The sequence below is a fragment of the Phoxinus phoxinus genome (assembly GCF_949152265.1).
Source record: "Phoxinus phoxinus genome assembly, chromosome: 1".
In the NCBI taxonomy this organism is placed as follows: domain Eukaryota; kingdom Metazoa; phylum Chordata; class Actinopteri; order Cypriniformes; family Leuciscidae; genus Phoxinus; species Phoxinus phoxinus.
This window is the reverse complement of record NC_136876.1, coordinates 16,270,945-16,298,932: the sequence shown is the minus strand read 5'-3', so window position 1 is coordinate 16,298,932 and position 27,988 is coordinate 16,270,945. Positions and strand designations below refer to the sequence as shown.

Here is a 27,988-nt window from a genome sequence, read left to right as displayed (position 1 = left end):
GTCCTTTTGACAGTCTCTGTCAAAAGTTTGGAAACATTACTTGTGATATGTTAATATTTTTTATTATTAATGTTTTTGAAAGTCTCTTATGCTCGTCAAGCCTGCATTTATTTGATCAAAAATACAGATTTTTTAAAATATATATTTTGAAATATCATTACAATTTAAAATAATGTTTTTTTACAATCTAATTTTATTTATGTGATGTATAAAGCTGAATTTTCAGCATCATTACTCCAGTCTTCAGTGTCACATGATCCTTCAGAAATCATTCTAATGCTGAATTGATACTCAGTTATTATCAATGTTGGAAACAGTTTTCGCTGTTGTGTTTGTGGAAACTGTGATCTATTTTCAGGATTCATTGATGAATAAAAAGTTAAAAAGAACAGCATTTATTCAAAATATAAATCTTTTATAACAATATAAATCTTTACTATCACCTTTTTTAAAATTAATTTAACACACCCTTGCTGAATAAAAATATTAATTTGTTCTTTTTTTTTAAGAAAAATAAAAGGACTGACCCCAAACTTTTGAACAGTGGCTATATATTATTACAATAAATATATATATTTTAAATAAATGCTGTGTTTGTTTGTTTTTTGTTTTTTACTTTTTTGTGTGTATACTACATACATATAAAAATTGTAGCATGACCATTAATTTCCCATTACATGATTTGTTGTTTTTGTGGTCCAAGATTGGAACATTGAGTGTGTTTTGGGAATAGTTATGCATAAAATCTGATTAGGTTTAGGAAACCCTGTAAAAAGTGACTTTGAGAACTTTATCTGACTTTTGTTGGTGTAGCCTAAGGCAGATTGATTCAGACATATTAAATCAAATTTCTTGACTTAAATAATCCCTAAATTATAATTTACTTTTATAATAGAAGTAATAGTAATAGAATAATAATAATAGAACCTTGCTAATTTATTTACTAATATATATATATATATATTAGTAAATAAATTAGCAAGGTTCTGTTATATAAATATTTAATATTATTTTAATTTCTGTTATTTTACATGTCTTTGTTAAATGCTTGACAGATTTCAATGCATTTGAATAATGTTTTGTCAGCTGCATAAAATGTGTTTCATATGGTAGGCTAATATCTAAAAGTAAATTATAATTGTAACAATTGTAACAATAAATCAACATTATTGTAATACATTAAAACTGCTGCTTATTGAGAGGATAATATTTATGTATTTTATTGATTTATGTATTTAGCTTTTACACAATGCTGTTTTGCTCATGTTATGGTGCAGCTTTAGGCAGGTGCCATCTAGTGGTCATCTAGTTCAGCTAAAACTGATTTTGGGAATGCATAGAGGTATATTTTCAGAAGAAAATATTAATTGACAAGGGTAGAATAAATCAAGTAATTTAATTTAAAAGAATCTGATGTTAGGTTATTCTATGTATAGGCCCAATATCATATTATTTGTGAAGTCCAACTGTAATGGACATGGAATCTGAAGATAATAATATAGATAGTTTAACAAAATGTATGCAAATATGGCAAATTCAAACCCTTGTCATGGTATAGCACTCATGGTCTATATAAAAGGCCCTTCAGCCTATCCTTTCAGCTCAAATCCAATACTTCAATTTACCTGCAAGAAGAAACCTCACCAGGTGCACACACACACGCACGCACGCACGCACGCGCACACACACACACACACACACACACACTGAAAAGTGACTGAGAAACTTTATCTGAATATCGTCACCTGACTTAGGAAATTATTTTTAGGAAGGTGACGATATCTGATTAGATATTTGATTGATTCAGACATATTAAATCAAATACTTTGACTTAAATAGCCTGCCTAAATTAAAAATCGAAATCAATAAATTGCACATGCAACTGACAAAAAAATCGATGTATTTTGCACGTAAACAGGACTTTATTTTTGAATTCAAAAGGCATGAGGCATTTTGAATTTAATTTAATTTTTCATTTTATTTTACATTTCGATTTGAATATCATTATACAATTAGTTATACATTTGTTATTATAATTTTGTAGGCTATTAGATTTTTATAGAAAACATGTAGAAAATATTATTGACCTATTATAAAATAATGATATTAGCATATATTTGCTCAAATGTTTTATATAATATAACACCAATAAAGAAACAAAGAATGTGTTTTAATTTATATTATATTATGAATGATCTGAAAGAAATTAATTAAAGAGCGTCCACTATGCTAGACCAAAATGAATAGATCTAAGGAAAAGGGTCTAAGGAGGTAATGTTTATTAAAGCTTCGGCGATAAAAAAAAAAGCTTTATTACCATGCCAATAAAAATCTTGAGAGCGCTGGAGGGAGGAAGGGAGGGAGGGGAGTTAGTTTGGATGTGAGCCCAGGCCGGCCTCCTCCTCCTCGGCTTGTCTGGATGGGGCGGAGCAGCACACATGCGCTGAGCTGGCAGAGTCACAGTCAGTCAGGGCTGATCCCTCCGCCCGCTGCGCCCGAGGAGAGGAGAGGAGACACGGACAGGCTCGCGTCCGGGGTGCTGGAGACCCACCTCACCGCTCACAGTCTCCAAAGACAACACGAAGGCCCCAGGACTGGGAACGACCTGAGGAAACCTCAAACCCGACACGGCGACACACCATCCGGACACGAAGCTGAAAAGGGGGACGTCTCCTCTCCATCGTCTTTGCGCACGACCACCCATTAAAAACCCCTCTGGACCAGCGCCGCCAGAAAGCGATGCACCTTGATGTCAAGACAACGATCACTACGATCTATTTTTTGTTTGTTTGTGTGTGTTTTTTTCTTTCTTACAGTGCATAATTCTTAAGCTGTCATTCCAGGGTCGATAAAAAAAAAAAAAACAGTACGGACACTGTTCTTGGTGTTGACACGCGTGCATTTAACGGGTTTCTGCTTTATGAGAATATTCTCATGGCCTGAAACTGACATAAACTATCGATCCAGCGCATTCACTTTGGATTGACGGCTTTTTCTTCCTCGCAAGTCTTTAGTTTTCTGCTTTTCCCGAACACTGTCATGTGTGTCCAGACAACAGTCTGATGGTTTCAGACAGCAGTAGATTATTCAGCCACTGGTGACAGTGTCTTACAGGTCCTTCTGCAGACATCTACTGGGCCTTCCTTAAAAAAACCGAGGCATTATTTTGCAACCCGAAGGAATTGGAGCAAACATTCCCCCTGGAAAGTTTAAGGTGGAGACCAGTGCAGAGCCAACAGCAGACATCCAGGAGGTTTTTACAGAAGGTAAGTCAGTCTAATGAACTCAGATGGCACGGCAACCTTGCATCATTGATCTCATCTCTTGCCAATATAAGCATGCATATTTAGTTTTGTCCACTGAGCACGGTCAATTAGGGTAGCATACAGACCCTGACCTATTTTCCAAGAGTGTGTTATGCCAGGGTCTGTTTGATTTCTCAAGAGTTGATGCCTGTAGTGTCTCCAAAGAATGAGAAACGGGGCTTCCACTAATGCACCTCAATAGCAGACCGCCTGTCTGGAAGCACGTTGTGTGCATCATGTGATGAGTTTGTTTTCTTTTGGGAGTGCTTGACTGATGCAAATAAAACATTTCTTTTTGGAGGACTCGTTCGTGAAATATAGACCGGAAAGCTAACGTATTTGCATCCCAATATGATTCATTCTGGCAAAGTTACTGTTATTGTCCATGGTGGTTTATGCCTGGACATAAAGCAGCCATCATCCAATTAGGCAATTCCAGTGTCCCTGCGCTTAATTGTGAGCACATTGAGATGTGTTTTGGAACGGAGCCCGTCCTCATTGGCTGCTACACATGGGGCCGTTGATAAAGAAGATGCCTGCCAGGACATAGTTAACCAACTTTTGAGAGGGGCATCTCACACCATGGGACAAAAACCAATAAAGGTTGTGCATGGGGCGGATTGATTAAATCTGGTTTACCTATATGCGTTTGAGATTAATGATTGCCTTTATATAAACCCAAGCCTGTGCAGTTTGTGCAATGGTTTGCATGACATTTGACCTCTCCGTGTTGTGTTTTATAATCGGCCTTTCTGTTTAGAATGACATAAAATCGCCGTTCATGTTCTTGATAAATGCATCGAGATGTCCCTAAAGTGACCCAATCTTGCCAGATGTCATTCCTTGGCGAAATCCAGGCCTTTAAACTGAGAGATAGTCAATCTCATACTCTCACGTGTGTGTGTGTGTGCACAGCTTTCTGCCGTATGCTACAGTGCAAACATCTCATATTATTGCCGTGGAGTCCTCGCTTCACCGTATGTTCTCTTCCAGCTGTGCGTGCCGGCGTTGACTTGTGTTTTCACGGTATGAACCGACAGCTCTACGATAGGACTGTCTGTTTCAAGATGTGCTCTAAGACAAAAAAAAAAAAAACCTTCAAATGCTTCTGGCTCACATATGCAGTGAAGCTCCTTAAGCTAAAGCAGTGCTGAACGTTGCAGAAATCGGAGATCTTGGCACACCGAGGCTTTGGCGTACTTTTGTGAGGGGTCTGGCCACTGAATATACCGCTTGTTCTTCTCGATGCTCAGGATGGTTTGCCAAATATGACCCACCCTGAGGCGCTTCTGTGAATTCATGCCCATTACGCTCTCTAATGCTCAGTGACTAAAGAGGGGCCCCCGGTCTGGTCTTTGCTCAAACGTGGGGCCAAACTGAAAGAATACGCCGAGGCTTAGGACACGTTCTTATGCGTGCACGCTGCAAGGTCTAAACACAACATTTGACAAAAGACCAAAAGAAGTGCTTGGCTTTAGCTAGCGTTTGAAGATGTTTCGGGGGGTTTTACTCATGAATCAATGGAACGCCAGCACCGTCATCAAACGCTGAGTCTATAAAACTACATAAAGAACAAACTCCATAGAATTTGTGCACTATATTCAAAATCCTATATGGTGGCATTGTGCGAGAAACAGACCAATATTTAAAGGGTAAGTCCACCCATTCTGTCATTTACTCATCCTCTTGTCGTTCCAAACCCATGTGGCTTTCTTTATTTATACTGTGGAACATAAAAGTAGATATTTTGAAAAACGTTTCAGACTTTCGTTCTTTTTTTGTCAATACAATATAAGTCAATGGGGTCCAGTGTTGTTTGGACTCTAGATGTCTTCTTTAGACTTCCACAAACGTCATACAGGTTTGGAACAGCATTTTTGGGTTAATTACCCTATTTTTGGGGGGTTAATTATTCCATTTTATTTAAACACAGAAAGTCAAAACTTGTCGTGCCAAGTTTGGAGTCAATGACAATAATTGATGCCAAACTTGGTGCACACACTCTTAAAAATAAAGGTGTTTATTGGTATTGATGGTGGCATGAAGAAACTTTAACATCTAGAACCTTTCTAATGTACAAATGGTTCTTTTTAGAACTGTTCACTGAAAGGTTCATGGAGGAACCCAAAATGATTTGTCTATGGCATCGGAAATCCCAGTTTGGAACCTTTATATTTGAGCGTCAATCAGATTCAGGAGCTAAAACAAGGAAGATTTTCACTTCAAAGTGATCTGATCCTCACACAAAGCCACTGTGACTTGAAATATAGTGCACAAGCATTTTTTGGACTTTGTCAGTCACAGTCACCATTATGATGAAGAGAACAAGACATTCAGTACAACTTCTTCTGAAAGAAATTCAGATTTGGAAAGACATGAGTAAATAATGACAAATCTTAATTTTGAGTGAACGGTAACTTTTTATTTGTGCCATTTTCTCTTTGTAATAGCTAGTCTGCACACCAAAAGTGCATTCTTGGGTGTCTCTGTGGGTTATTAAGTATCCAGTAGAACCAAGTAATTTGCTTTATTGGTTATTTTTTGAAGCCACAATTGAACAACCCCTTAGGTATTTAGAGGCTGTAACCCACACAGGGCATTCAGCCTTAACAACGACACCCGTGATCCTCCACGTGGGCTAGATTTACAACCTCAGGAGAGTTCTGCAATGGAATTGAGAGTATTGAGAATACGAGATGGTTTCGGCGATAGGAATTTCAGACGGTCTTCTGCATTACTTCAGGACAGAGACAGCTGACATCCACTTGGAATAAATGTTTAGCATTTGCTAAAAGGTGGGAGGAGGGTCTGGGGAGGTCAGTGCGACAGGGAATTTAACAAAGACCGGAGAAAGAGTCCTGGAACGTGGAATTCCTCACTGAAACATTCTGAGTTCTAGATGAAAAACAATAAAGAATAGTTGGTAGAAATAGTTGTATCATTAAATCATTTATCATGATTTCATAAAAATAATTTATTTTGTAAAAAATGTATTTTGTTTAAAATAGTCTGTATAAATAACAAAATCAACTTTTATTTATTTCAACACCTCCTAATCTAGTTGTCTAATTCACAACGAGTTTCAGTATTTGGTTGTGTTGTGAGTATATGTAGCGTGTTTCTGCATGTGGTTGCGTTGTCAGTATTTAAAGCGCGTTTCTGTATTTGGTTGTGTTGTGAGTATTTGCAGCGTGTTTCTGTATTTGGTTGTGTTGTGAGTATTTGCAGCAAGTTTCAGTATTTGGTTGTGTTTCTGCATTTGGTTGCGTTGTCAGTATTTAAAGCGCGTTTCTGTATTTGGTTGTGTTGTGATTATTTGCAGCGTGTTTCTGTATTTGGTTGTGTTGTGAGTATTTGCAGAGCATTTCTGTCATTGGTTGCATTTCTGTATTTGGTTGTGTTGTGAGTATTTGCAGCGTGATTCAGTATTTGGTTGCGTTGTCAATATTTAAAGCGCGTTTCTGTATTTGGTTGTGTTGTGATTATTTGCAGCGTGTTTCTGTATTTGGTTGTGTTGTGATTATTTGCAGTGTGTTTTTGTAGTTGGTTGTGTTGTGAGTATTTGCAGAGCATTTCTGTCATTGGTTGCATTTCTGTATTTGGTTGTGTTGTGAGTATTTGCAGCGTGATTCAGTATTTGGTTGCGTTGTCAATATTTGCAGTGTGTTTTTGTATTTGGTTGTGTTGTGAGTATATGCAGCGTGTTTCTGTATTTGGTTGCATTTTGAGTATTTACAGCGCGTTTCAGTATTTGATTGTTTTGTCAGTATTTGTAGGGCTTTTCTGTGTTTGGTTACATTGTGAGTATTTGCAGTGTGTTTCTGTATTTAGTTGTGTTGTGAGTATTTGCAGCGTGTTTCTGTATTTGTTTGCGTTTCTGTATTTAGTTGTGTTGTGAGTATTTGCAGCGTGTTTCTGTATTTGTTTGCGTTTCTGTATTTGGTTACATTGTCAGTATTTGCAGTGTCTTTCTGTATTTAGTTGCATTGTGAGTATTTTCAGCGCGTTTCTGTATTTGTTTGTGTTGTGAGTACTTGCAGTGTGTTTCTGTGTTTAATTGCATTGTGAGTATTTGCAGATCGATTCTGTATTTGGTTGCGTTGTGAGTATTTGCAGATCATTTCTGTATTTTGTTGTGTTGTGAGTATTTGCAGCGCGTTTCTGTATTTGGTTGTGTTTCTGTATTTGGTTGCGTTGTGAGTATTTGTAGATCATTTCTGTATTTTGTTGCGTTTCTGTATTTGCATGTGTTTTCTTCTGTTGCAGTGCGTTGAGCTCTCTCGGCCGAGTTCAAATTTCTATTAGAAATATTTATGTAGCAGTGTTAACCAGTTCTCTGTAAGGTAAGAAAACGTCAAGTATAGTGTTATACATGTACATAAAATTTAAAAACAAATGAAAATATAAAATTCTAAAATACCATCAAAGTGTGTGAAAAGACTTATCTATAATCCTGGCATTGTATATAACATATATTGTTGGCTCTATGACAAATTGCTTTTGTTCGTCTTTTGTAAGTCGCTTTATGCATCTGCTAAATGCATAAATGTACATTTAAATGCTTATTGTAATTCTGGAAAACCCCATGTTTAAATGCTTGGAAATGCCACAAAATGCTGCTTTAAAATCAATTGTGAAAAAGAGATGCAGTAAAGAGCTGCGCAAACAAACTCCAGTCCAGTACACAGAGACCCTGAGTCACAGGCTCGGTGAGACCAGTGAAACCACCCTCTCTCGCTGGGCTTGGACCATGCATTTTTCTGCAGTTAAACTGCAACCACTAATCACAGTGTGGCCTCACCGTTTCCTCTTGGAACGCTTCGCTCACGTCCTCCCTGCTGCGTAGAGCCTGGTCCCGCCCCAGCCCGAGGACCCATCGCTCTCTCTCTCTCCCCCCACTTCACCTTCACGGGACACGGGAGGATGGTCCACGCCACCCGTCCCTACGTCTCTGAGCCGCCAATGGTCCGGGCTCCGGTGCAAACCACTCCAAAATAAACAGACTGCGTCCACACCGCTCACTTCTTTCCACTTTCTGTTTTCTTTTATGCTTCTCAGCCACATACTTTCTTCTCACGACCACTGCAAGAAAATGAGAGGAAGTTTGACAGAAAAATGAACACAACAGGACAAGAAACCCAAAAGAAATCCTTAGGTCTAAGGTTTATGAAATCGACCAGATAATGAAGAAAAATTAGCCAGCAAGAGTGCTTGTTTCTTATTCAATAGTGCATCCCATGATGCACCTCACGGGATGCACTATTGAATAAGCTGGCTGATGAATGTCTAGGGTGAGCAGAGCTTAAAGGTCTTATAAGAGAGTTTTAGCTTAACACGTTTTGGTCAGTATATTCCCAAACTTCCATTGAAGTTTGAGGACTTGAATTCTTCTTAGATGGCGAATATAGTACTAGTAAAGAATGAAAGGTGTGTACAAATTTGACTGGTTGCGTATATCTGCATCAGCCATTGAATAACTCACATTGATCGGATCGACCACTAGTAAAGTTCAAGAATCGTGAGAATGGTTTAAGCCTTTGCTGCATGACTCTGAATTTGCAGAGCCACATCACCACAATTGTTTTCCAACTGTAAGCTGTTAGCAATAAGCTGCGCACTGGATCATAACGGGCCGAAGGCTTCAGCAGTTAAACTGGAGGCACAGCTGGTTATTATTATTTACTTGCAAAGCCAACAGCCTGGATCTTCCAGTACAGCCACAATAACGCAACTGGAACACAATAAGCGAATAAGACTGAGCTGTATGAACAGAGAAAGAGGGAAGGGAGGGAGTTAAAGCATTTCAGAAAGAGTAACAAGGCTCTCTCAAGTCTGGGCCTGGTCTTGGCTCCGTGTCCGGGCAAATCCATTCCCGTCAATGTGTGTGAGAGTCCGGGACTGCCGCCTTCTTTCCATGATCTCCTGTTACCCACAGTTACTCTGGAGTTGTACATCACGAGTGGCACGTCTTGAGCCCGAAAGAACGATGGAGCTAATGTTAATGCGTTCTGCCTCATTATAAAGTGATCCGAGGATACAACTCTTTTCCAGTTCTCCTGTCCCACTGCTCTCGTATCTCCCTGTTAACTTTGGCACACGGCTGAGGCTGTTGAATAGGGATCTTTGGTACTTTCTGTAAATTCTACAGTGAATCGTAACTCTTTGATTGGACTCTACCATGAAACACGGGAGTGCTTCCTTTTGATATTGGTTAAAAAGCTATTGGTAAAAAAGCGAGTTCAAGAACTGTAAAAGCTTCAATGCAACTGTGTTTGTGTAATGTAACAACTTATGAGATTAAGAGACACTATTGATTACTTAGGAGGAATTTTATCCTGGTTTTGGAAACTTGGAGCTTTGCGATACATATGGTATCCGACCTTGGAAAACTGACATCTTCACCCTTCATTCAAATATTGTGCAGTGGTTGTTGGAGTCAATTGTTGAATTTGTGATAATGCAAAGAAATGATCTACACATGCAAAAGCAAGAGATGAAATATTAATAACTGATATTGTTGTATTCAATATGTTTTTTTCTGTGAGCTTTTTGTTTTTCTGTAGTTTGCCTTTTTATCCAAATAATTTTGTCAGATAAATATTTTTACCAAATTTAGTGTTTTGTTCTTCCCTTATATTTGAAATATATATATATATATATATTAGCCTTTTAATGATCATCAACATGTCTTGATATTTATGTTTACTCTAAAACAGTTTAAAAGAAACCAACTAAACGCTACTTGTAGATTCAGAATGTTTAATATTGTTTAATATAAGAACTAAAACAGGTAATGCAGGATGCAAACAAATAGTTGAATCAGAGTTGAGTTGACTCTAAAATGAGTTTGAAGTGATTTACATTGAATTAATAAATCAAACTCGCCACTTTTGCTCCTATAAAGAGACTTAAAATGCGTCGCAAATCTAAGAAAACAATTGACAAATAAAAAGTACAGTAAAATCACTGTGAAATTCATTGTATTGTTTAATTTTATATCTCTAGAAATATCATCATGACTAAAACGTATATTTTTGATGCATCACCGACCCTATAGTACCACAGCGGTAATACTTGACTCTTGAGATACCATCTGAATATGGTATATAAATATGGTACAGTACCCCAAGCACATACTCTTCAATAAAGGCCTCTAATTTGAGCTGCCTTTGAAATGTACTTTCATCTACAGACAACTACGCTGCATTATTCGTTGTATATAAACTCTCACTCCATCCATCACACCGAGATGATACCTCTCCAGGTACAGTACTCACACTGCCTATCTATCGCTCTGTCCCTTGTTTGCTCTCTCTGATGGAGACTGAAGATGAAAGACCCTTCGTGTTTCTGGAGGAGCGGAGCTGAGTCAAAGAAACAGAGGGAGATAAAGGGCGAGAGAAAGAGGGAAGGAGGGGGAAAATCCTGTCATGTTGACCTTGTCTGGCTGCCAGGGATCGGAGGGGGCGAGTATTGAGGGGAGGGCGGTCTTGCTTTGAGAAAACAGGCGCCCCATGTGAGGGGAACGAGAGAACAGGCTGGCAGAGACACAGAAGGAAAGAAGAACAGAGGCAGAGAGAAAAGAGTGTGTGTGTGTGTGTGTGTCTGAGAGGGAAAATAGGTAGAAGATCAGAAACGACGTCCACTGTCTTCCTGCAAAACGTCTTTATATTGCAATAGACATTCATTTGAGGTTTTCAGGGACACATCAGGATCCTGCGAGGTCATTTTGGTGGTTTTGAGATGCATGGCTCGAAGATTTAAATTAAAAAGTTGTGTGGTTTTGGTCATGGTATATACAATACAGTTTTTTTTAAAGCTATCTGATTTTAAGTAACCCAAATATGATGAAAAGAACGAATGTAGCCATATATTTTCATGGATAAAGGCCTAGTGCTTGAGAAAACAAGACAACTTTTGTTTGCAAAATTAAATAATCGTCCTTTTTATTGTTACTGTACTGAAGCAGAAGCAATATATTGTCTATTAAAACATTGTCTTGCCTAAAATATGGCATCTTAAAATTTATTATTTATTATCTTACAAATATAAATAATATTAAAATGAATATAATATAGCAAATGTATTTTAAAAGTCTAAACAGATTATAATACATTTTTGAATATTTATTAAATATGTATTGACCATTTTTTCTACCTTATTTAGATGTACAGTATAACCCCAAATAAAGACTTAAAATGTTAAAAAATAAACATTTATTATTATCCTCAAGATCAACAAAGGCAAGGAGAAGCTCACTAAAAAAGATACAACATAAATACAAACCATTATTCATACATTGATTTAGGGAAGACAGATTAAAAACTTTATTATTATATTTCCACAATGCTAGATTTATTTTATTTCTGTTAAAAAACTAAAGCTGTCAATTATATAAAATAATGAATCGCATGATTTCTGGTCAATGTAAAATTAAACAGTAATGTAATATGAAAAAAGCAAATGTCTTTTTATTTTGTATGTTTTGACAGCATTAAAGTCCCCCTGTGTTGAAAATCCAGCTTTTAATGTTGTTTATATGTCTATGTGGTGTTTTTAATATGCTTTAAGACAAACAATGCGCAAATTCATAAGTCGAAACCATTGCTGAGTATTTATAAAACTGCAGTGAACCAAAGACAGTCTCAAAAACACGGTTTGAAATCGCTGGTGTTTCTGACGTCACAAACTACCTTGCAACCAATCAGATCAACGTGTGATCGTCAACCAGTGGATCTCTGAGCTGGAGTGAGTGAGTGAGTGGAGGCGGGGCTCATTTGCATATTCATAGAACTGCATATACTAAATATATATAATATATATATTATTCATTTAAGCTCACATTTTACCCTATAAAAACATTGTGTACTTGCATATCATGTGACCATTAACCTACATCAGAAAACCATGAATATGCAAATGTGTTGTTAAATGATTAAAATATCACCTTTAAATCTCAGAGGGTGCTGTCAAGTCAATATTTTAGGTCAAAGGGGTTCGGCGGATGAAATGTTTCTGGGTTAAACCACCACCAGCATGACTTAACATCACTTTAATTTGTCATCTAATTACATTGTTTTGCTCTGAGTTCCTTCATCTTCCTGTTTTCTTTCCACCGCAGTGTGTTTTGGTTTCGAGATCTGAACACCCGCCCAGCCTCTCACTCCTGAACAGCTCCTCGTTCCCAGAAACCTTCCCGACGCCTCCAGCCCGCAACACACAGGTGTCCATCAACATGCCGGAGGAATCCTGGCCAAATTAGAAAATCACCACAATACTCTATCACGTGCACCGCCGGGATCCTGACACCACTGACGTCCCTCGAGGCCGAGCGGCTAGGAGTCACATCTATCAAATTACGCTTGATTTCGGCTTAACTGCTCCGTGAACATATGCCACACTGCAAAAAAAATTATTCCTGACCTGTTTTCCAGAATATGTAAATTGTATATATCTTGATATCATTCTTAACTCAATATAGATGCAAATGACTTGAGGTAAGTCTTGTTTTCTGAAAAATGTAGCAAAGTTAAGTGAGTTTACGTTTAAAACAAGAAAACAATATCTGCAATTGGGGGCAGAAAAATTAACTTAATTCAATAAAGATTATTTTTCTGACACCATTAGCTGATATTTGTACTTGTTTTAAGCATGAAGTCGCTTAATTAAAAAAAAAAAATTTCTTTAGAAAACAAGACTCACTGCCCTGGTTTCACAGACAAGGCATAGATTAAGCCAGGATTAGACCTTAGTTCAAATTTAAATGACTTTTATAAACATGCCTTAGAAAAAAACATTACGGATGTGAGTCTTGACACAAAACAATGGCATTGACATATTTTGTAGATATATCAGTGCAGGTTGCTTTTAGTCAAAACAGCTCAAAAATGCATTTTAGTCTGGGACTAGCTTAAGCCTAGTCTGTGAAACCGGGCAAATATCTGTCATTTTTGATTTTCAAGTAAATATATCTTGATTTAAGAATGTTTAGATATTTTACTAATAAATAAGAGTTATAACTTTTTTTGCAGTGAGTGCATGGGCTTTTAGTAAAAAAAAAAAAAAAATCAGAAACTCAAAAAGAGATTTTTTTTTCCTCCGCTGTAATATTGGTATTGAGGAAATGAGTGCGAGACTGAGACGGCACCTCCCGAAGTTTGAAGTATATCCACTGCGCCCAGTGTTGGCCCGAACTCAAAGAGCAGCCTGCCTGCTGTATGTTTTATTCCTCTTATAAAAGCAAGAGCCCCTCGAGTGGCTAAGCTCATGCTTGTCATGACATTCGCTCTCGGCGTCGCTGCAGAGAACTGAAATATGGCAGAAGGTCGTTGCCCAACGTGCCGAGTTTCCATGCGCTCGTCAGCTCCCGTAAATCTGCGGCTCGGAGTCTGTTAACACTGTGGGATGGAAGGGAACGCCAGACCCTCGCTCTACGCCCCAGACATCAGACACCCAATGGTTGAAGTAAAATCTTGAGTTTCTGGACAATCTCATGTGTATTTACAGTTAGGTTAGTTCACTGCAAAATGAAAATCCTGTCATCATATACTCACCCTCATGTCATTCCAATCCTGTATGATTTTCTTTCAGTCTGTTGTGATTGGTCTACTCTACTCTGATTGGTCAGACGGCCCATTCTGTTGTAATTGGTCTACTCTGCTCTGATTGGTCAGATGACCCAGTCTGTTGTGATTGGTCTACTCTGCTCTGATTGGTCAGATGGCCCATTCTGTTGTGATTGGTCTACTCTGCTCTGATTGGTCAGACGGCCCATTCTGTTGTGACTGGTCTACTCTGCTCTGATTGGTCAGATGGCCCATTCTGTTGTGATTGGTCTACTCTGCTCTGATTGGTCAGACGGCCCATTCTGTTGTGACTGGTCTACTCTGCTCTGATTGGTCAGATGGCCCATTCTGTTGTGATTGGTCTACTCTGCTCTGATTGGTCAGACGGCCCATTCTGTTGTGACTGGTCTTCTCTGCTCTGATTGGTCAGATGGCCCATTCTGTTGTGATTGGTCTACTCTGCTCTGATTGGTCAGACGGCCCAGCCTGTTGTGACTGGTCTACTCTGCTCTGATTGGTCAGACGGCCCATTCTGTTGTGACTGGTCTACTGCTTACAGCACATGTCAAAAACGATTCAAGCTTGAGTCCTCATCCTGTGGAAGTTCATCAAAGTGGACTCGAACCAAACTTCCAGTCTCAGCTACAACTACAGTGTTTAAGAGTCAAAGTAGACGTTGTTCACGGGCAGTCAATGAATAATTGAAAACAAACCTAAGTAAGTTCATGCAGGAGGAAGTAAGACTGTAATTACTGACGACTCGTTTCAGGCAATTCAGAATCGGATCTTTCTTTTAGGAGACAATAACTCCATTTATCTGCACTTTGATCTTTGAAACTTTGCAGAGCTTTTACTCACAAACAGCTATATTATTCACTACATGAAAGCTAATATCTGAAAAGGAGCTTGATTGACAGGTGATCTGACCAATCATACTTCGCCATCCGCCATTTTGTCTGACAAAGCAGTCAGGAGAGTTAGTAGATTAACATAAGAAGGATTTGAACTGTGTACTGAGAGAGTGTACTGACGCCTTTCCGCGGTTAAAACAACATTCCTTCTTATGTGCATTCATGTTTATTTGATGCTATAAATTAGCTAGAAGGAAGAGATGATCGGTTCACGAGCAGCTTTAACTGAGGCTCTACAGCGATCTGTCAGACACATTAAAGAGCCACAAAACGGTATTTATTGTTTCAATTTCTTTAAAAAAAATGACCAAATTTGAAAGGTGAGACTTTGTTTTATATGTTTAATATCAAAAGTAACTGAAAAGTGACCTGGTCTGTCCTGTCTGTCAGCGCGTTGTCAGTCTCCTCTCTGCTCCACGATGTATTTCTCTCTGCGTGAGAACATGGTGTGGCGTGAGAGTGGTGTAGCTTGTCGGACATAGCAACAGTAACTAAGGGGGGCGGGTCTTTGTGAACGGTCAATTGGGGCACGTTAAGAAAATATTAGAGAATTTTCCAAGAATTGGAACATTCTTTCGAACTGTTTAGAATGTAATGCTCTTTAAATGTTTTTCTTAATAAGAAGATTTTCGTGATTCCAGCCCCTGGACTCTGTTGACATGAATTGTAGCCTATGGATTAAAACATTCTTCAAATGACCTTCTTTTGTTTTCTGCTAAAGAAAGCAAGCAACATGGGTTTAGAACGACATGATGATGAGTAAATAATGACAGCATTTTAATTGTTGGTTGAACTATACCTTTAACAGCTCTCGAGTTTTCATGCACTCACTGACCTGTTCATTTGACAGGCGCGTGCATGTCTGCACAGGCTGTGTGGTGACTTCGGAATATTGTTTGGTTGCACGCAGAGGAATGCCGTGTTTTCGTAGGTAGGCTCCACGTGGAGTCTCAGCAGAGAGTGGAAAAAGTGAGAGTGTGTGTGTGCTTCCAGGATTTAGCCAGGTGCCAATCCCCCGGCATTCCTGCGCTGACCTCGAATGCTTTTCCCCTCCGCCGCCTCCAGGGGAGGTCTGTCTCAGCAGGGCCGAGCGGGCTAGGTCGAGTCAAGGGGCGGATCTGAGGAACAATCAACAGAAATATGCACAAACATCACCATAAACTGACCATAATCGCACTCTCCATCTACGCTGAGGTCTGCTAGAGTTCACCAGTGAGTGGAGAGATGGGGTCTGTGCAGTCAAAGGCCGTTCGCAAGCTGTTTTTAGAAGTTCAACAGTTCACTGCAGAAATGTAGAATAGAAAAACGGAGAGAATGGGTTCTGCTTCAACTGCATGGATCCGGCAAGCATACGGACACATTTCTGTCTTGAAAAAATATGCATTTTTCCTCAAACAGCCAGATTGTAGGGAATTCTTATGATTTAGAGTTTCAGTTGGACTATTTTTTAAAAAAAATTTTTATTATTTCTTTATAGCCTATGCTATAATATTTTGAATTTTTACTGTAATTTAAAGAAATGGGATGGGATCATGGGATCATTCTGCGGGATTATTTACCAAGCTTAATGCTAGGCACTATTCACTGACATTATATGGAGGAGCGCAAGTGGAACATTTGAAAAAAATTCTCCTTTTGTAGTCCATGACAGAAAGAAGGGCATATGGCATTAGAAGAACACCAGGGTGAGTAAATAGTCAAATGTAATTTTAGGGTGAACTATCCCTTTAAAGTAAAGCTAACTGCAGACTAGGATATACATTTTCTAGAGAACGTTGTAGTCAGGGATAGATCGTCCCTGTTCCACTTCTCTGAGATTACATTCTTGTCTATTTAGGAGCTGCATTAAAGTGCATGAAAATCAAGTTTTTTATACATCTATATGTGGTGTTTTTAATATGATTTAAGGCAAATTCATAAGTCGACACCATTGCCGAGTTTCTCCTTAAAACGGCAGTGAACCAAAGACAGTCTCAAAAACACGGTTTGAAATCGCTGGTGTTTCTAACGTCACAAACTACCTTGTAACCAATCAGATCAACGTGTGATCGTCAACCAGTGGATCTCTGAGCTGGAGTGAGTGAGTGGAGGCGGGGCTCATTTGCATATTCATAGATCCGCGTATACCAAATGAGGCAAGGGTGTAGAGTTACATTCACGCTATTTTAAGGCATGAAGAATTTTAGGGAAAAAACATTTAAATATGTAATTTTGGTGATTAAAGATGAGTTTTAAGGGATAAAATGATTGACTACAGGGGGACTTTAAGAGTAAGTCAAGCTCCTCAACCTTTGAAGCAAAGCAAACAATATGCCACCCTCATGCTTGAATGCTAAAAACCATCTACTTCTGTCCTAAAAGCAGAAATTAGCAAAGAAATACTAACCACAAGCAAACAATGAGCTCTTAATATGAGCTGTCTCGTTTCTGTCTGGCTCTCACCATTCCAGACCCCTGCTTTTCTTTTTCCTACTCTTTGGTGCTCTCTTCCCAATGCGCTTTTTATTCGTTTCAGACGACGAGAGAAATGCAGACCGCCCTGCCCTGCTAGCACTCTCCAGGCCCTGTTATTGCACGCAGGAGTCTGCGGATTGCATCACTGTTTGCGGCTGGAGGCGGCAGGAATCAAAACGGATTGAGGGAGAGGGGAAAGGAGGAGAGAGAGAAAGAGACACCGAAATGATGCAGAGCTGGGGAAAAAAACAAGTCAAGGGCTGGCCAATGCCGATTTAGACAAATTGCCTGAGATTGGTCGCGAAGCTTAATAACTTTGACGTAAAGCAACCCCATTACTCTGATAGATGTTTTTGGTTTGTTACATAAGCGGAAAGAGAAAGTAGAGACTTTTCTCACAGTCGAAACCCAAGTTCGATTCCATTCCCTTTATATATATATATATATATATATATATATATATATATATATATACACACACAAACTTTTTTCTGCTGCGATTCATTGATTTGACAGAACTAGATAAACTGAAACTAAAAATATAAAAAAAAATTATTAACTATTTAAATGAAAAACAATTAATGACAAAACAAAATTACTGAAACTTGACAATATAAGTTATGCAGACATTATTTTTGGCCAGGCTGTCATACAAAGAAATTATAAACATGCAAAAACAAGAGAAAACCAATGAAATATAAATAACTGGTTATGTCAATTAATGCTTTCTCCTGTGACATTTATTTATTTATTTAAACAAAACAAAAAAACTGTAGCTGTAGTCTGCCATTCTTGCCAAAGAAAATTTGTCAGATAAATATCTTAACCAAGTTTAGTGTTTTGGTTTTATCTTATATTTCGCCACCTTGGAATTATAAGGTTCTATCTGCATTCTGACTGGTTTTGAGATATTGAGCTTTAAAGTTTTTGCATTCCATTCGACTGTGTAGAAAGAACCTTTTTATTTTCTAAATAAAAAGTTCCAAAATGTACACAACTTAAAACACAACATCACATAATGTACATAAGTTGTCACAGAATAAGAATATGTGACTAACTCAATTTTGACAAAAATGTCAGATAGAACCTTATAATTCCAAAGGGACGATTTAAACTATTTTAAAAATAGAAAATATTTTCCTCATATTTTGATGGTTTAATTTAACTTATAGGGTAAATAAAACCAATTATCCCCCCCAGATATCACGTTTGGCCACTACTGTATAATAAAACATATCATGAATCTAACATTTTTTTAAATGAAAATAAAATATTTGTCCCTTTGGATATTACAGCAAACATTTTCATGAACGTTTTCAACTCTAGTCTGCAAGAGACACGAAGATTGAAAGAGCTGCTCTCCGGAGACAATTTATTCAGAGATAAACAGCGATGAAATATGCATTAGCCTACACTAAATGTGACCGGGAGAATTCAACGTTACTAATCATTCATTATCAAGTCAAGAGTAAGACACATTTATTTATGTAGTGCAATATTAATAAAGAACATAGCGCTAGCAACGCCAAGGTCTTGGGTTCGATGCAGGGAATTTCAATGTAAGTCACTAGATAAAAGCATCTGCCAAATGCATAAATGAAATACAACTTCAACTGTAAATCAGCTCTAAAAAGAAAATGTGTTATTCGTTATTCAGCTCAGTTTAATTTCTCATTGATTCCGTTTAGTTCTAATACAGTGTGTGTGTTGCAAAGTTAATTAGTTATGAAACAAAACCAGTTCAACAATAAAGCAAATTATAAAGCAAATCAATAATTGTGCACATTTCATCAAACTTAGCTTGACATCAATCATTAGCGAATGCATGGACGATATGGTAACACTCAAGCTTATTATGTATAATGCATTGTACAAAATAATTGTAACCAAAGTTAAAATGCATTATATTTGCAGATTCCTTGTTGCATCTGAAATTTGTTGTTTGTCATGTTTTAATATTCTTTCTAAAGGTGTAACAGTGATTGTTATGAATTATACTGTATTATAACTGTGGTTACAATTATTCACGAGAACATACAATGCATTAAAAATACTTTTATAATGCATTAAATATACAATAAGTATATTTAAGTAAAGATGGATTGCTTTTATACCGAATTCAAGCCGTACTCTGCATGTATGTAATGTAAAATGGAACGAAAAAACGGCAAATACTTAGTTTGTGGATGTTTATCGACATATTCAGCATTGATTCATGCTGTCGGTTGGCAAAAAGTGATTCATCTGTATATGCCCAATCACTCATCTTCCTTTTTGTTTCACTGATCCTATGCTGTTTGCTCAGCATTAACCTTGGCTTCCACTCCTGGCTCTATGATTTCAGTGCAAACAGCGCTATTATCAGGTTTATGTGCTGCATTGTAAGGCAATGTGTTGTGAGCTACAAAAATGTATTTGCATTTTCGCAGATCGCCTCTGATGAAATCTCATTAATTGTGTGGTCCTCTGCCACGAGGTTTATAGTCGAGGGATAAGTGCCATTTCGTGCGCTGGTCATCATAACAAATGACATAACAGTGCCATGTTAATTGAAAGTGGTGATATTTAAAGAGCTATTGTGAATTATGATAAGATCTAAACAAAGAAAATTTGAGCAGTCGGCCATTCAGAATAAAACATTCTTCCAGATTCATCACGCAAGTAAACAACGTTTTAGAAATTATGTATTTCTTCTCTGCTTCCGTTTTCCACAATTTGCAGTATACTTAGGTGACGTTGTATTATTTTCAAGGGAAATCCCCTCCTTCACTACACACCCCACTTAAAATAAGAAGAAAATAGTGATCAGAGGGAGTAAAAAGGGGAACATTCGTAGAAAACGAATCGTAACGCTCAAAATGGCGGATGTAGCAATCAAGCATTTCAGTGAAAAAGCCACATGCTTTTCCATTAATGAAAGTAAAAAAGAAGTGATTCAATAACTGTGTGTTTCTACTCCACTTGTTTAGCATGATCTTAAAGAATTTAAAATTTTCTACATTTTTACTTGTATACTTGTATGCCTATTCTAAAAAAATAGCTGCCCAATGAACAGACTTTTTTAATAATAAATTGCAACAGATTTTTTTCATGCAATGCATGCTTTTAAGTAGTATTGTGGCCTGTTTTTCCAGCTAAAATATCCAAAGACGATGCTGGATATTAAGTAGGATTGTACTTTTTTTTTAAAAATTTCATTCAAGATACAAACACATTCTCTGAAAACAAGGGTCGATATCTTATGCAATGTTGCTTCATAAGTAGTTATTTTGTGTAAAGGATTTTTGTAAAACATATTTTTAAGTAGAAAATTAAAAACAAAAATAGAAAAATGCTAATAATTTGCAAAATTTTAATTATTAATTATGTAAATGAATACTTAATAGTCAAATAGTCCAATGCACACGAACAAACACACATATATGCGAACACTGGTAAAGTTAGAAGTTGTGATAGTCTTCTCTTCCCTATTGTGACGTATATCTGAGTGAAACGGCTTCTCGAACAAGAACAAATGTAGGGCGGAGCTTTATTTTATCCATGTGGAATTGAATAAATCAGGTTTATGTGCTGGTTGTGATTGGATGGTTGTGATTTGCCATTGTTGGATCTCATGTGAGTGACAGTTTGCCCCACCCTCACACCAGTAAACATCATCAGAGAAGAGAAGAGAAGAGATGAGCTGCAAGAGGGAGGGGAAGTTAGTTTGATTAAAGATTGTGGGCAAAAAAAACAAAACAATTATGTTTTTGTAATAAATATTTGTAATAAATAGTGCAATATAAAAAAATAAATAAAAAAAAAATAGACCTGTCAATTTTGATTTCATGGTGACTTTAAACGTCAGAACTCAGCTTTGAGAGGCTAATATAAAAGCTCCCTGGTGCTCGGAAGGCGCTTACGCTTCTTTTGCCAAAGCCAAAGATGTAAACCCCACGTCGTCCCACAATACCTCCTGTTTCCTTAAAGCTATACATGCCCTCACAAAAATGTATGGAACAACGCCCTAAAAACACGTCAGACGCTCCACAAACATATGGCCTAAATCCAAATACTGATTCAAATACGTACTTAAACCTCGCCTGTATATACTTGATAGCAAAATGTTTTCAGTGAAACTACATGTGGAGTAATTGAGTCAAGAATTATATGATGTTTAAAGCTGGTTTGAAACATGAGTTTAGGAGACAAAGTGTGACTGTTCCAGACGGGGAGGACAGGCAGTAATACAGAACAGCATGTAGCAGAGCTGTTGTATCTTGTGACAGACACAAAAACCCCGAGCGTGACCCTTCCTCCACCCCTGAGGTCAGACCCCCGAGTCAAGTCAGGTCAGCTTGTGTTTCATAATCGCACCTTCGCCTGTGTTTACTGCGGGAACGATAAATACAGTGTGTAAAACCGTCAAAACTGCCCCGTCCACCAGTGACGTTTACTCTGCTGCGAGAATAAACAAACAATCATCAGGATAGCAACATTAAATCAAAACTGACTGTATTTACACCCTCCTGAAGACTGTGTTTTCATTACTGTTATTTTTCTGTGGAATGCAAAAGGAGAATTTAGAATTTTTTCAAATAACCTTTTAAAAGCAATGCCAATTGAGCCTTCGCAGGGAGTTTGATTGACAGGTGATCTGACCAATCATACTTCGCCATCCGCCATTTTGTCCGACAAAGCAGTCAGGAGAGTTAGTAGATTAACATGGGAGGATTTGAACTTGAAAAGCGGAGTGTACTGACGCCTTTCCGCGGTTAAAACAACATTCCTTCTTATGTGCATTCATGTTTATTTGATGCTATAAATTAGCTAGAAGGCAGAGATGATCGGTTCACGAGCAGCTTTAATAGGCTCTACAGCGTCAGACACATTAAAGAGCCACAAAACGGTATTTATTGTTTAAATTTCTTTAAAAAAAATTGCCAAATTTGTAAGGTGAGACTTTGTTTAATATCAAAAGTAAGTTGGTCTGTCCTGTCTGTCGGCGCGTTGTCAGTCTCCTCTCTGCTCCGCGGTGTATTTTTCTCTGCGTGAGAACATGGTGTGGCGTGAGAGCGGCGTAGCTTGTCGGACATAGCAACAATAACTAAAGAGGGCGGGTCTTTGCGAACGGTCAATTTTCGGATGATGTCACAAATCCCTCTTACTTTTTTAGCCCCTCCCCTATGAACACCCGACTTGTTTAACCACCTGTCTGGAATGCCACGCCCACTTTTATACAATAAAATAAATTCCTGAAGAATAAATAAAAGCTCCGCCCCACATTTTGTATCATTTACATATCCGGTTGACTGGGAAATATGGCCAGATTTTGAAGTATGGATTACAAACAGCACGTCATCGGCATGAAATGAATATCGGCCCTCTATTTTATAAATGCATGTTTTGGATCTTATTATGAACAGTTCATACGTTTCATTGTTAATTTTTGGCCTAGTAATATTTCATCAAAATGACATATTCAATCTGTTTTCAGTGAGAGATGATAGACACAGAAGCTGAGAGAATTGTTATGATGTTAAATCAATTCGCTTCATAAATCTCAAATATTTTTCATTGTCTGTCGACACCATAACAACATCACAGTGCGTTTAGGACATCATTTGGTTGGCATAAGTGGTGTTTAATCACTTCTTTTTTGGCCCTTTTGGGTCTTTCCCAGGTCGTGCTCACTTCCTAAACGCAGTTCTCTCTGTTTTTCCCTCCCTCCTTCCCAACCCTGTGAGGAATTCCTTAATGTCTGAGATTTCTGGCCGTGAGCCATCAATAGGCTGGCAAGAAGCTTCCTGTTGCAGTCCTTCACCTCGCCTGCTTCTCTCCGCTCCAAAACCTAGTGAGCTCCCTAACTAGACAGCTTTATAAGGCATCATATGCATGCTCCCAATGGGAAGGCTGTTCCAAAATATAAGCAAAACTATTATGCTGTCTTATAAGATGACTCATTTTGAGCTAATTTTAGGGCAGCATTGCATGCATCTTTGGCAATCTCAGAATGCGTTGCTACAAGCTCTATATACAGTATAAACTAAATACACTCTTGGTTAATTCGATACTGAATGTTTTGTATTTTTACCCAATTATTGTACGCACTATTTTCCTTTTTAAATGATTATCAGGGTATTGTGTTACAAATATGCTAATGGAAAACTCACCATCAAATATTGTGTGTGCTTCATACTAAGAGTGCTATTTAGTGTGGCTGTGAAGCTGCTGTGTAAAGTTGTCATTATCTTTCAGTGTCTCGCACAATCGCAAGATCGCCATATTCAGTTGCTCCCCATCTATCCTGCGAACGACACCTAATGCAGGGTAAATAGTACATTCTTACTACACTCTGACTAGCTTTACCCAGTATTTGAGCAGCCGCTACAAGAAAGCAGCTTTAATTTGCTAAACTGGTTTTGCCGGTCTTAGCTATAGCCACTAGGCAAGTTTCATCTACACAAACCGGTAACTTGTCAGCTGGTCAGGCTGGGAGACCAGTTAAAACAGCCGAACAACAGACTAGCCATTTTGAGATAGCAGAAAACCACGTTAGCTTGGTTAAAGCCGGTCTTGTTTTATTTATTTTAGAGTAGTCTACTGCTGGTTAGCTTAGCAACATGCTAACATTAATCTACAGAGGGCTGCAGGGATGATGTATTTTTGTAGATGTATCCAAAAACTTGGAAACGACAAATGAGTTAGCATTTTAGCATGTATGATTCCAATCAGTTAATGAGTTTTTGGCTAAATGCCTGAAATAAGGTCTGTGGTGAACACAAGCTCAATATATTTTCACGATTTATTGTATGACATAAAATACACCATTAAAGTGTCTAACTGTGACTAGTGGTTGTCGAGGACATTAAACGTCCATCAGTCGAACAGGGAAACTCATCTACTCACTAGTTTGCCTTCATCGTGTTTATGATCGCGCTCTTGCAAACTATTCTAACTCAAACTTTCAGAGGAAATGTTTTTAAATAAAGACTGAAAGAGTTAAGAGTCAGAAGCATAGTGATGTTGACAAGTCATAAGCCTATGCATATGAAGTTAATAGACAGCAAGCTCACTAGGTTTAGGAACAGAGCATTGCGCTGTGTTTTGCATCTTTTATCTCTCCTCTTCTCCTCCTTTTTTTCCCTTACTCTCACACTTTTTTATAAGTCGGCCCACTTTCTCTGCCTGGCAGCCTTCCCCGCTGACGCTCGCCTCAGATCCTTCCAGGATTTATGTGGCTTTCTCCTCACCATTTTTCCTTCCTTCATCCATTCTCGGTTTCTCCCTCCCTCTCCGTTTTGGGTAATTACATAACGTCGTGTACGTTTCTCAAAAGCATTTTTTTTTTTTTACAGGAAGACACTTGAAACGGGGCACACAGCACTGCACTGGCGGGAGCTCCTTTGAGGAAAACAGATCGATTGGCGTGTTTTGTAAAAATAAGGAGGTGGGGAGAGAAAAGGGGCCATCCGTTTGTGCACCCTGTGAACTGTAAGGAGAAGAACACTTTCAGGGTGGGAGAGAGATGATGGGAAAACAGCAGGGGTGGGAGAAGAAAATCTAAGGAGGGAGAGGGAGATGAAGAAGAGAGAGAGAGAGAGAGAGAGAGAGAGAGAGAGAGAGAGAGAGAGAGAGAGAGAGAGAGAGGGCCCTGTGGAGGCGGAGTGGAAACTGAGGTTTTCCTGTCTGAGAAGGCGGCTGGCTGAAGGTGGAGGGGCGGCAGGAAAAAGATCTCTCAGCTTCGGGACTCTGTGTTATGTGTGTGTGAGCCATGGGGAGGAGGGGTGGGCCGACGCATACTATGGTTTGGGTGTGTGTGCGTCAGGAGAGGTGGGGTCAGTCTGCCTCAGGGAAGGTCAGGAATGGAGAGAGACAAATATGGTTAAAGCGATACAAGTAAAGGTTCCTCAAGGGTTCTCCGCAGCTAACACCTTTTTGGCTGTATGAGGTTGTTCGTTCAATGGCTCTTTTTGTTTCGTTATAGGTTCTTCAGATTAGTGTGTTGGAAACCGGGTTTCAAAAGTGCAAGTTTTTGAAGACGGTGCAGTTATCATCTCCATTTAAACTACAAAAAGGCAAATTTGTGAAAGCGGCGATGTCATGCGTATGTGTATTACGTGTTCAGTCAAATAGGCGCAATCGCCATCTACTGGCCTGGCATGAGTAATACAGCGTTTTTAGTCGTTCTCGCGGATCCGTGTGAACGGGGATCGCTTTGACATCGTTGTCCTCTCTACACGAAAAACGCAACGGTTTTAGTACATCGTTGTAGTGTAAACATACCCTCAGAGTATAGACATTTATTGTTAAATAATTCATTATATGTCTCATAACTAGTGCTGGGCAACGATTAATCATCCAAAATTGTATATATATGCGTGTACTGTGTATTATTATTTTGTTTACACACACATGCATGTACATAATTTAGAAACATTTGTTATTTATATATAAAATATTTATATATATATAATATAAATTATATATAAATATATATATATACACAGTATATTCATGCAAATATTTCTTAAATATACACATGCATATGTGTGTATTTATATATACAAAATAATAAAACACAGTACACACACAAATATGTTATGTAAACACAAACTTGGATGCGATTAATCGCGATTAATCGTTGCCCACAGCCCTAATCATAACCTAAAAATCTGCAAAGAAAAAGGCAAATTTAAAAATGCCTTCTAGATGTGGAGTGATCCATCAACCCACAAATATTTTGGTGCATCTTCAGGGGTTTGTTGGAGACATGTTACTGGCTACATTAAACCCTCAAGCCAGACCATCCAGCAGGTCTAGACACAGCCCTTCAGGTGCGGGACATCTTTGAGGAAAGAAAACCTTGTTTTTTCCTAACGAAGAGCATATTTTTTAGCAGTGGTGTTGAATTTCAGCAGGTTTCATCACCTGCAGGTGGTCTCTCATGAACACTCATGGGGAACTCATGATTGCGGACACATCCAGACGACTAAAAAACACGACCAGCTGACCGCCTGCGTTTAACAACCAACATTTCAACCAGCTGGCCACATGCTCATTAACTCCAGCCAAAATGCAGCGGTACTAATGCCAATGCAGACATGGAATTAGTGTGTGGGTAGCCTTATGAATACAGATCAAATCCAGACACTTCCCCACCAAATTACACGCATAATGATTCAGTTGCTGGGAATTTCAGAGCGGTTTCTTTCTTTAATATAAATGCCTTTGAAAATAGTTTAGACTATTCTGTATGCCATATCAAGTTGATATATGGTGTCCTAAAGGAGTGACCGTAGCCGTAACTCTTGGGTCACAAAAATTAAAGAATTGAAGATGCATTAATATCGCAAATGCATTAAAACCAATGCTATCTTTATGTACTATATACATGAGAGAGGGTGAAGCGGGTCCTTGGCCACCTGCAAGGCCGTTTTTGTGTGTATTGTTGTGACAGTGATGAGAGAATGTGGCTCAAACAAGTTTTTACATGTTTTTGTGATATTAGAAACCTCATTCAAGGTTTTTGGATGTCGGGATGTGAGCCGATGTCTGGTTTGTGTGTGTTTGTCGGGATAAAAGAGCTCTCCTGCGGACGACCTCCCAGGGCCAGAGCGCTGGGGATATAGGATTACACCCACAGTTCAGTACAAAGGACCTGGCGCTCAAAAACACATGCGTTTCACACTCACACCCAACAGCTGGCTCTTAAAACACACAATCGCACACCAGCCGCCATTCACCAATGAGTACAGCCATCAGCCAGGCGCAATGCCTCCTGGGAAATTCATACTTATGAGATCTGAATTGCAATCGCAACGTGATTTGCATTTTGTTTGGAACTAAATTAACTTGCTTGCCAATTTCATATTTTTTTATTTTTAGCACTAATGCAACAAAACAAAGAGCAAAGGATGTGCATTTAATGCACAATTGGTGCTTTATTATTCAATTGGCATTGCTGCAGAGAATGATGGGAAATGTAGTTTGGTCACGTAGGCTTATAACTTCATCGTAGAGATCAGTGCGAATGGATTTTTCAATACACTCCCACACGATCCCGCCCACTTTCGCCAAAAAATATGTTAGATTTGATCCCGCTTCCAACCGAAACTTTCACGTTTTGCACCATTTCTGGCCACGAAAGCCTAAGGAAGAGGTCTACGCTGATTTTTCAGTCCCAGTCCGGATCAGATTCTGTCTCGGTCCAGTGCTGTAGGCCAATTTTCACACACACGATGCTTTAGATCACCATTTACAGATTTCTGCATGCTGTTATTATTATTAGATAATTATATTTTGCGGGAGCCCACTAGTCATTTCTTTCTCCCAATTCTTGCGCACATATCAGTATCTTCCCTCCCACATCCAAAACCTGTCCCGCGCCGCACTCTGTTGCGTTGTGTCCCGTGGGATTGCAGACATCACTATATAAAAAAACTTTACAAGCTAAACCAGTGATATTTTAGGGCTATTTATATACTGTTACAGTATGTATTAATATGTTGCATTAGCTTTTCATTTTGTTTTCAATTTAATTTTAGATAATTTTATGATGTGCTTTTGCCATTTTTATTAGTTTTTTAATACTTTTATTTAGCTTTAATTTATTAAATGTTTTAGTTTTTAGTAATCTTAGTATAGTTAAACCTATTTATTTAAGTTTGTTGCAAAGGAAACATTTAGAATTTTCTTAAGTTTTTCCTTCTAATATTTGTCATTTTTATGTCAATATAGATTTAATTTATATTTAAGTTTTACTAGTTGCCAA

The 27,988-nt window shown here is 38.3% G+C and overlaps 1 protein-coding gene across 1 annotated transcript in view; it reads left to right on the top strand.

The window, feature by feature from the left end:
* Positions 1 to 2,438: 2,438 nt before the first annotated feature.
* The window catches only part of glis2b (GLIS family zinc finger 2b), a 38,149-nt gene continuing 12,599 nt past the window's right edge, over positions 2,439 to 27,988 (top strand). The window contains exon 1 of the mRNA XM_079612187.1: positions 2,439 to 3,266. The gene's annotated coding sequence lies outside the window, so the exon portion shown is untranslated. The remainder of the gene's footprint in view (positions 3,267 to 27,988) is intronic.